This window comes from Semicossyphus pulcher, unplaced genomic scaffold (genome assembly GCF_022749685.1).
Source record: "Semicossyphus pulcher isolate SPU_LCO1_2020_fin unplaced genomic scaffold, fSemPul1.0.p SCAF_15, whole genome shotgun sequence".
Lineage (NCBI taxonomy): Eukaryota > Metazoa > Chordata > Actinopteri > Labriformes > Labridae > Semicossyphus > Semicossyphus pulcher.
This window is the reverse complement of record NW_027211659.1, coordinates 2,129,264-2,141,039: the sequence shown is the minus strand read 5'-3', so window position 1 is coordinate 2,141,039 and position 11,776 is coordinate 2,129,264.

The following is an 11,776-nucleotide window of genomic DNA, read 5'->3' as shown; positions in this document are numbered from 1 at the left end:
GTTATAACACTTATTATTTATCATCACAGATAGTCCTCTCTCTATTCTCTAACCTGCACACACTATATGACTTGTAACTTACATAGTGTTTCATTAATGGCTACTTGAAGTGGGGGGAATCAATACAGCATTGCAAGGTGACATTTTGTGTCGACACACAGCCAATGATCTATTTTTCATCTCTACTCTGACAGCGAGCTTCGGCGACCAAAGGAAACGGGTAACTTCAAATAACCGCCTTCCCGCCGCTGCTTCAGATTTCTATAACTTGCCCCGAAGTCGCAATTAAACGACTCCGCGGAGATGTCTGCTCAAAATACGGCTGCTCTCCTCATTTATTTCTGCTATAAACTTTTTAAAATGGGGCTTAATGGGGATTGACTCGCTTTTGGAGCCAGCCTCAAGTGGCCATTTGAGGAACTGCAGTTTTTGGCACTCCACACTTTGGCTGTATTTTCCAACCCTGGACGTTTAAGGCTAAATCAGTAAACACCTCACGTTACTTGGACTGAATACTGGCTACAACTCGTGTTGCAAACCAGATATCCCCTCTGACTGATGGGAGAGCAGAGCGTGGTACAAATCGACCCTGAGGCAGGTCTTAGCTTTACTCCAGATTTGTCAGCAGATGCAACAAAAACAACATTTGTGGAAAATAGACTTCATGAATTCAGAAGTTTTTAGTCAAATATAAAAGCAAAGAAACTTGAGTATTAACCTGAAATTAAGTTCATTTCCTGGTAAAGGTTAAAGGTCACACTTCTCTGCTGTTCGAGATTTGAGTGATGTTGCCAGGCCTAATCTCCAGCCCTGTTTTCACATATCAATAGTAAGCCCACGGAGCCCCTCGGGCGCTTCTATTCTGGAGAAAATATTGGTAACACTTTTGGGGAATCAGACAGGAGAAAAATAACAGGTCAGATCAGCGGTGCACAGCATCAATAACGTGTGCTGTAGAACGCCGGCGGAAACATCCATGAGCACTGGAGGCACTTTCACTCAAATATCACACTTGAACCGCAGCAACACATAAAGCACCCGAGGTGACAGATTATCAATAACCCTATTATATGACCTGTCAGAGGATATGACAGAGAACGCTGCCACCGTGTCACATCATCCGTTGTAAGTTCTTTAACAGCGAGCAACACAAACGGATGGTTCCTGCTGAAGCTCAAAACATTCACACTCAAACATTTAAAATTATTTTTTTATAAATGGACCAAATGTAAAGTGAGAGGAATTATCAGGTTTCTTAAAGGGGGAGCTCCATTTATTTCTGCATTGACAGTATTTCAATCAGGAGAGACTTCTTGAAATGTTATGACTATAACTTCTGTTACCTGAAGTTTGGAAAGATGAGAAATGTGCAAAGCCTTTTGATTAGACTCATCGTGAGCAGGATAGGAAACGCCCCCCGATGGAGTCTAGACACTGGTGGTGGCGGCGCAGGATGCGGGATGAGCTGAGGAGCTGGACACGGATGAGATGGATCGGAGGTGACTGGGATGGTGAAGGATTGAAGCTAAGACGACAACAGAGAGAGAAGAACGGATTTAAAATCTGACAGCAGCAGGATGATTGGTCGAGAGAAGTTGAGGCTAAATCTGGTTGGTTTACTACGTAAAATAGTAAACGCCCATAATCAGCTGATCACCAGACAGGAAGGACAGGGAGAGGAAGAGTGACACGAGTGAATGACTCAATGAATGATTATGAAACAGTCTACATTAGGGGCCATTCAACGAGAGCTCTCGTGATCAGAAGACAAGCTGAGCCGATGACAGAGTTACAGAACTTCAGCTTCTTTGATAAAAAGAGGTAAGCCTGAGGGCATTAAAATTCACAGCACCTGATACATGTATTGTCTGTGTAACCAGAGCCTCGGTGCTAAAGACCCAATCAGTGTCAGCATTTAAAAGTCATATTATACAGCTGAAAATAAATGCCCTCCTGGTAAAGGAAGATATGCTAAACCAACATGTCCAGATGTTTTGGGGAATTATGTAGCCTTTCCTTTGAAGTGAAACTGTTTGTGAGCCATTTTTAGCACCTGAGCTAAAAGATGAGTGCGACTGACATGGAGGGATTATGGAAGTTGAAAAGCATCGATAGAGGAGCTAACGCATGGCTGGTTTTGGACTTTTTGTGGGATTTATAGACGAAAGGTTAAATAAATAAAATCATCAGCATCATCCTTAAAAGTTAGGTACGGCTCGAAGGTGCATTTCAGCGAGAAACGACCAATCACTGAGCTTCAGCTGTGTGAATGCAAACAGGAAGTTAAAGCTCTGCAGGAACAGGATGCAACGATTAGCAGTTTGCATCATTTAGCTGAATTAGCTGACAGTGGATTCATTTTGGAGGGGGCGCTGGTTTAGCTCAGCGGGTATAGCAGACACCGCGTACACAGAGGCTACAGTCCTCGATGCAGCGGAGGCAGGTTCGACTTCTGTCCTCAGCATAGACTGTATAAAAAGATGGACGACGTGACAGCTCCCTAAAAGGATTATTATGCAGATTTTCGTCCAAGTGTTTTCTCACAAGTTTATTTTTAATTAGTTATTTGATGTTGTCAAAATGATGATTGACAGCTCTGTTGACCAATCCGGCTCCTGCAGCCGATCAGTTCCGGATTAGCAGAGTGGAGGACGAACGGCGAGAGGAGACGTAACTAAAACAATCACTACAGTCATTGAAGTTTCCATACCTGTGAACGTTAACCTCAGACCAACACAAGAAGCTGTTCTGCTGTTAAACACGCCGGCGTGCGGGATCCTTGCGGTTTTTTCGGTAAGCTAAGTGTGTGTTTTGGCCCTTTGCTGCATGTCATCCGCCACTCTCTTCTCCCTACATTTCCTGTCTCTCTTCAGCTTTCCTATCAATAAAGGCAAAAATGGCCCCCAATGTGAGGGCACTCAACCTTTCGGCCCTGTGAGAGTGGTGAAAGAATCAACTCACTGCAATCATGTGTGTGTGGCACTGATTGGCTTTGATAAAGCCCAGGTGTGGGGAGTCTTCATGTACCCTGAGTCTCCAGTGCCCTGGGCTGACTCATTATCTCACCTTCAGAGGTAGTGAGAGGTTCTCCATGTGGCTTCTGTAGTTGTCGGTGTATCTGCAAACACCAACTCAGAACTTCGTGTGTATTTGTGTATCTGTTTCCCAGGGAATCATTTGGGGTGCTGGAGAGTTTGTGTGACTCCAGCCTTTTGGGTTATCAAAGGCCTCCCGGGCAGCCTTCGCCTTTAGCTTCGAGTTTTCTGTGTCTCCTGGACAATTTTGGTTTTGAGTCAGCTGCTTGGCAGCGGTGATTTAGTTAATCATTTTAGTGCTTTATTTCATTAAGGATTTAAAGGATGTAGAGTTTCGTTGTCTTTTTCCTCCCCTTTCCAATCTATCGCTACTGCGATTTTGTGGGATAACGATTTTCTTTTCTTTCGATTTTCTTTTGTTTTTTACCGAATGGTCAGGGCACAACAACATGCTGCATGGTTGTATTTTTTAGGTGCAAGACAGGCGACATCCAGCGATCGCAGTGCATCCAGAAAACATCGTGTCACTTTGATGGAAGACCATCGTAAAAATGTGCATCTTTTTAAACAGTATATTTAGAGACGTCTGCCATATAAGAAGGTGGAAATAAGATGATTTATCAGAACAAAACTTAAATATGTTTCTGTATCTGGAGTGTTTCTGTTCATCCATCCATTCCCCCTGAGGATATTGGTCAAAGGAAGCTTGAAAACAATAGAATATGCAGTTAGTAAAGTATTTCAGGAGCCAGCAGCGCTCTCTCTTTGCAGCTGCACACATCCTGCAACAAAAGCCAGAATAAGGAGAGAAAGGTGTTAGCACACGTCCGTGTTACTCAGAGGCACATAAGCCCAGAGGTACATGCATGCTGTCACAACAATATCTTCTCTGAGACGCTGCCGTCAGGCCGCATGGATCCACAAAACAACACTGCCACCTGCTGCCTCCGGGGTTATCATCACATCAGCTCCCCTTTTTAGTCTCCAGAATAAAGCCTGAATACAGCATGCAGAAATTATTTAATTAAGCAGTTATGTCAAGGTGCTGACTGAATGCTAATTAGCCTTGTTGATGACAGCGTCTCCCCCGTCCTGCTCTGGCTTCCTGCCTCTGTGACACCGAGCTGCAGCCACAGCTCGCTGCAGCTGAGAAATGAGTCCCAGCTCCAATAATCTCCCCTCAGCTCCATCAGCGAGTCATTGCGAGGCTTCCCCAGGCATTTCTTTGGGAGGAAAATTTGCTTTCTGCTGCAACATGTTCAATATCAGTCTGCGGTACAGCGTTAAATTAGTTTTAATCCTGAAGGCTGTTGGAAGGAGTCGGCTTTTAGTGAAGTGCTCCGCAGGGATGTTAATTTACCAAATCCCCAGCACATGACAAAGCTCCTGTGTCCGTCGTTTGCCTCCAAAACCCACAAACCCATTCAGTTTATAGGTACAAACTCAGGCCACTGATTAATGACGGGATTTCTTTATATCCTCTCTATTCTAGTCTTCATTTTTATTTAACTGTGTCGTGCTGAATCTCCTGGGCCAAAGCACGTAGCTAAAGCTAAATTGGATTCAGTAAACGTTTAAAAAAGGGAATATTAGTTGAACACTGCCTGCATGTCATTTGTTCAAAATGAAGCAATTTGCATGTACAGAATATTTAAAATTACAACTAGATTGGCAATTTGGATTTAACCACTAAGATTGCATTGAGTGAGAAATGTTTTAAACCTCGCTGAATTGACCCTTGACCTTAAATATTAGCCGCAAGTAGAGAGACTGAAGCTAAAGAAAGTTGACCAACAGGCAGAGGAGGATATTTAAACTGTTGGGGCAGGGAAATAAGCTAAATCTCCTTACAGTGTTCTGAAGACTGTATAAAAAGATGGCCGACATGACAGCTCCCTAATCCCTCTCTATCGCCCCCTGCTGACTGGCTGCAGTATAGCTCATAAAGCCCGCCTCCTCCATGTTACCAGATGGGACATGAGTCAAACTATAAAATCAAAATGCACGTCAAATACATTTTACAATACATCACACAGGAGACGTAACTAACACTAACACTACAGTCACTGAACTTTCCATAAGCGTGAATATCTGCTTCAGACCGACACAAGAAGCTGTTCTGCTGCAGACTGAGCCCACCTGAGGGCTCCAACACTGCGAGGCCGCCTGCCGATCTCTGCACACACTCTGGATACAAATGCGCAGCGCCCGCTCCGGGGGGGGTTATGGCTTCGTTAATGTACAACGAGAGGAGGAGGAGACGTCTTTTGTTTCTAGTTTGTGTGTTTTTGTTTATTTACTGACAACATTTTGTTCCTACTTCTGTCATTTAAGCAGGATTCTCTTTTGTTGTCAGTAAAAGTTTGTCAGGATCACCTTTAAGTGTTTTGGCAGCATTTTGTTTTCCATTTAATTTTCATTTTACCCTTTTCCTTCCACCTATGGAGAACTTTAAAAGGGTTGTAACTGTCTGCGGTTTAGGTTTGAAGGACTGAAACGTCAGCAGGCTGTAAGCAGAAGGTTTGTGATTGTGACACATTGACGCAGGTAGACAAACATTTGACCGGGGGAGAAAACATTACGGAGAACATAAAACGCTTTCTTTACCCTGGGAACAGAGGACCGCGTTTGAAGTGTGGAGGCGCCACTTCAGAGCTGCCAAATTGCATTTCTTCCAGTAAACTCAACAGACTGTTTTAAAAACTGTCACTGACGTCTTTCTTTTTTGTGTCTTTCTACAAACTTTTCTGTTCTTCGGAGGCTTTCTGTGGTTTGGAGCGGCGCACCTCCTTCGCTGAAGGTTAAACTCGATGAGAATCAGTGTTCCAGTGTGTAAATATTAGAGGTTACAGACGTGGAGAGTGGCTTCTTGATTGACAGTTAAATTATTCAATTACAGACCGCTGGTTGCCGCCCCACCAAAGCCCTTGTCTTAATATCCGGCTTTTTCTAGCGGATGAAGAGGAAGAGGATGGAAGTAATCAAGTACAAATACTTTGTTAATGCGCTGAAGTTTTCAGGCATCTCTAATTCACGTCTACAGTTTAACACAAATATCTTTTTACTCCTTACATTTTCAAAACAGGCAAAACAGTGTTGTTGTGATGATTTGTTGGTACTGAAGGTGTCGCTGTGATGCCACAGGAAGAGCACCGTCAGGTTAGGTGTGTGATACCAGAAGGGTTAGGGTTAATCGTTGGATTGTATCTGCCACGGACCCTTACCGATGAAAACACATTTTTCCGCAGCCTGGCTGTTATCTGTTTCAACTGAAATACATCACCTGCTACAGGTAACTGCAAACCGTGGTCAACATCTCAGTAGTTCAGTGTTAGACTGATCTCCTCTAACAATGCAACTTATTGATTATTTTTGTTTTGTAATATCACCCGACGCCTTCCAGACATTGAGACCGATTTCTCTCCAAATGACAAATCAGTCATTTACTTACTTCAGATAAATTAACACGTCATTTACGTGATAACTGCAAAAACAGGGACATTTCATGCATGGCTGTTCTGGGCTTCCGTACTTTTTGTTGATTGTTTTTGTCTTTTCTGCTCTTTCAGCAGAATACAAAATGAATGCTTGAGACAGAAGCTTGCTTCTCTTTTCCTCCCAGAAGGCCACGTTGAAGAAGATTCGGCTCTCAGATTCAGACAAGAACAGCTCGATTTGGTACCTGGAGGAGTGAAGAGTCAGGGTCATACATTTGGCCTTAAAGATGCTTAAAAAACTCCTGATGATGGAGCGTCAGTTTTTCCACAAGGGTCTTTGCGAGTATTTTTCCACCTTTGCCAAAGAGAAACCCTTAAAAACTCCAGGCCTTAAAATATCCCCTCACAAACTTATAAAGTGACATCATTGTTGCTGCAGTCAGCGAGCTGACGTGTCTGCAGAGTTACAACTCAATCCTACAAAACCCTCCGTTCTGTCCGCCGCCTGATAAGCCCTCTGTGTTACATTATCCCAGGCAGGAAATGGCAGCAGCCTCCCTTCTCCAGAGTTCATGTTTTCCATCCTCCATTAGCTCAGTGTGACTGCACCCGGGTGCCGCGCTGTCACACCGCCTTTGTCTGAGCGGACCTGATGCTCCGGCTCAGGGAGAGCAAGTCGACAACCTCTATTCAGCTGCTGGCAGACACCCGGCCTCCGCTGTCTGCTGACTGTCCGGGCCGCCTAAGAGATGATTTCTCACTTTGTTACACTCTGAGTGACCTGTGGACGACTTTTATTGTTCATTCATCCTGAACCCACAATTGTTGTCGGAGTAATCTGTCAGCTTGTATGGAAATCGTCCAGTAATTCCTCTTTTTATGTCGCTTTTTAAACCGACAGCACAACACATTGAAAACCCGGTAATAAGCGAGCGTATTCCTTTTCTTCTTCTGCCTTTAGGTGACTCTTTTCCTCACCTTCACCTTCCCTCTCGCCTCTCCAGCTCTCAGGGCAGTTCCAGCTTGTTAAAAGGGGATGTAGCTGTCTCTCAGAGCTGAAATATAGCAACGGCTCAGCCAGAAATATCTCCTCTGCTCTCAACAACTTCCCATTCAACACAGAGAATTTCGGATCCGTGCGGGAAGCCTCTGACAGAGCTCCCTCGGGGCTCCTTTTGGGCACTTTGGGGTCTGAAGTGCTGGAAAGAGAATAACATATCTTCTGAGGAAGGCCGGACTTTCATCAACCTCCAGAGTTTACAGAGGCTGAACCACATCTCTGTCCTGGGGGAGGCTGCTCCCCGGGAATGGATGCTTTCTCTGAGCCGCACGGTGCAGGAAAGTGGAACTACTGAGAAGTTGGACTTTCACGCTCACTGTGATAATTAGCAGCCAGTCAATCATCTGACAGGATAATGAAGGGGTGAAATTAATCACCGCGACTTCTTTTCAGAGTAAATGACCGCTCTTTGATATTTTTGGAGCAATAATTATAAAAGTAAACTTACACAGAGCAGATTCCCATTTCTTTAAGGAGCAAAGGTGAGATTAGACACATTTATACATTAATTACAGGTGTCAGGTCCTGTCTCGGCTTTATTATATTTGGAGGACTGCGCTGGATGCCCGTCCCTCATGTTCCTCGTCCTCTCCTCATTTGATCCCGCAGGCTGAAAGAGAGCGAGATCACAGAGAACAGAAGCCACGAACGGCTGTGCTTGCAATTTTCTTTTTTTATCTCAGTATCACGGCTTAATTATTTTGTTATCTCGACATCGCGAGGAAGAAAAGGTTGTTTCCTCTCTACGTGTCCTGTTATCAGAGATCAGGAGAGCGGTGCAAGCAGGCGTAAATGACATCGAGACGACTGTACAAACTAATTTAAGATGAAAATGTCAGATCAAGGTGTACTCATTAATCAAGGCATCAGGCTGCACTTCAATTAAGGTCAGGGACAGGCTGTTAGTCTTCACAAAGATCTGAAAGGTTGAAGTCGTGTGATCACATGAATAAGACGCTATTTTTCCATTTCTTCATAAATATCCGATGACCTGGAGAGAACAAGACGTTCTCTGCTGACGTCTCAAGATATCCGCCTTTTGTTCTGCAAATAACCACTTAAATTTACACGTTATAAAAATCCCCGGAGGGAAGCCACGCATGCACGGGGGAGAACATGCAGACTCCACACAGAAAGGCCCACTACATCCAGGATTCAAACCAGGAACCTACAACTGTGGAGCCCCGTTATAATCTGTCCAGCAAAACAAAGAACGACTGTAGTGACTAACTGGCCTGGTACCGACAGCCACGGTGGTGAATGAAACACTACGAGGTGTTCTTTACGTGCATACCTTCAGTTTGTCGCTGCTTCTTCTTGTGGTGTTGTTTGAAGCCTTCTTCACAGTGTTAGTTAAAGTGCATATTAACTCATTGTTTGGTGTAGCATAGCATAGCATATGCAATAAGAACCTTAGCATCTCAGCGGGTCCAAATGCACCAATGCTGTGTTTGAAATGCCATACTATACGAGCAGTACGTCCTGATGGGGCCTAAATATAGTCTGTTGTATGCAAACAAAAGCTAAATGTGCAGTACGCCAAAAATACCCGGATGTCGTATTGATTTGGAGAAAATCTCCAGTATGCATCGGACCAGTCTACCTCGCCTACTGTATCCCACAATGCAAAGCGCTGGAACGTCACAGCGCCAGTCGAAATGACGGACAGCAGCAGCATTCCAGCAGAAGGGGGCGCTATAGCTAAAGAAGCGGAGGTTATTGTTTACTTCCGCCTGGCGTCGCATACTGCAAAACGAATTTGAAAAGCTCCTCCATACTACAGCCGAACACAGTATGCAGTTTATAGCATGTAGCATATAGCATGTAGTACGTAGCATATAGCATGTAGTATATAGCATATAGTATGTAGTATGTAGTACGTAGCATATAGCATGTCGTATTTAGTATGTAGCATATAGCATGTAGCATATAGTATGTAGTATATAGTATGTAGCATATAGTATATAGTATGTAGTATATAGTATGTAGTATATAGCATGTAGTATATAGTATGTAGTATATAGCATGTAGCATATAGTATGTAGCATATAGTAGGTAGTATATAGCATGTAGCATATAGGATGTAGCATATAGTATGTAGTATATAGCATGTAGCATATAGTATGTAGTATATAGTATGTAGTATATAGCATGTAGCATATAGTATGTAGTATATAGCATGTAGCATATAGTATGTAGTATATAGTATGTAGTATATAGCATGTAGCATATAGTATGTAGTATATAGCATGTAGCATATAGTATGTAGTATATAGTAGGTAGTATATAGTACGTAGCATATAGCATGTAGCATATAGTATGTAGTATATAGCATGTAGCATATAGTATGTAGTATATAGTAGGTAGTATATAGTACGTAGCATATAGTATGTAGTATGTAGCATATAGTATGTAGTATATAGTAGGTAGTATATAGTATGTAGCATATAGTATGTAGTATATAGTATATAGTATGTAGTATGTAGCATATAGTATGTAGTATATAGTAGGTAGTATATAGTATGTAGCATATAGTATGTAGTATATAGTAGGTAGTATATAGTATGTAGCATATAGCATTTAGTATATAGGATGTAGCATATAGTATGTAGTATATAGTATGTAGCATATAGTATGTAGTATATAGTATGTAGTATATAGTAGGTAGTATATATTATATGGAGTATATAGTATGTAGTATGTAGCATATAGTTTGTAGTATATAGCATGTAGCATATAGTATGTAGTATATAGTATGTAGCATATATTATATGGAGTATATAGTATGTAGTATGTAGCATATAGTTTGTAGTATATAGCATGTAGCATATAGTATGTAGTATATAGTACGTAGCATATAGCATGTAGCATATAGTATGTAGTATATAGTAGGTAGTATGTAGTATATAGTATATAGTATGTAGTATGTAGCATATAGTTTGTAGTATATAGCATGTAGCATATAGTATGTAGTATATAGTACGTAGCATATAGCATGTAGCATATAGTATGTAGTATGTAGTATAAAGTATATAGCATGTAGCACATTACAGTTTAGCAGTTACCTTACCTTAAAGGCTGCAGCATCAGGACCATCCATCTCTGGCCTTTAAAGATGCTCGAGATGCTGGACAAACTCCTGACAACTATCTGTAAAGTGTCCCGGGATAACTTGACACTATATAAATCGAGATGTAATGAGTGTTAAAGGAGAGATGTTGCACACAGCCGTCCCACAGCCTGCATTTAGGCCGTCAAACAACAGGAACACACTACGAGGCTTTCATCATCATGTTACCATGGTTATAGTAAAATATCTAACATGCTTCGACGACAGCACAAAGAAAACTAAACTCCAAATCCTTTCACTCTCTTTTTGTGTCTCTGCTTGTGCTGAGGGCTTCTGACACCCTGAGGAGCCTTCCAGGTCAGAGTCATCAACTATCATGTGGCTATTCAGGCCACATCCAGCTGAAGCATCATACATCTGAGTTTACAGGTTAGTTCACCCCGGAGAGCTCAAACGATGGCAGATGCTTTATAATTCCTCTGAAGTGTTGCATTCTAGTTCCTCGACATGTCTCATATTTGCTCCCAAAGTTATGTAGTTTCTCCAGCTCTTCAAAGGCCTTTAATTTAAAGGTGTTGGGTGTGTTGCAGAAAACATTTGTGGTGAAGAGGAAGCGAAGCAACAACATGAAGGCTTCACTGAGAGAGATCCTCGCTTAGATACCTTAGAAGGAAGCAAGTTATTGGACATTTTCCCCAAATCTCTGCAGCACATTCTGCTGCTGAGCCCAGTTTATCCTCGTATCTGTGCTGTCGATCAATTCTTGATTAGAAGCAGAGCTCAGCAAACAGGAACTGAAGTTAGACGTCTCTCAAAGAGAGGAACTCTAACCCCTCAGGTACTTCTGAAAGACAGTCCAGACCGAATAAGAACCGAGACGTTGTCGAGCTTTGAAAGAGAGGCTCGGATTGATGGGAGTGATAAGATGGCTTTGGTTGGTGACCGGACAACTGACAGGGAAGGCAGTGACCGGAAATGAAGGTGTCAGCAAACGTATGTCGCTTGGGCAGCTGTGGACGAGGTGAAGGAGCAGGGTGTCCGTTAATCAGAAGATCTACGGCTTGTTCCCGTCTCCACCGGTCCTTCGCCAGGATGGCAGATTAACCCAGACTGAGTTAATGTGAATAACTGCATGTAGGTTAAAACTCTTGGAGGACTTGAAAGGCTCTAAAGA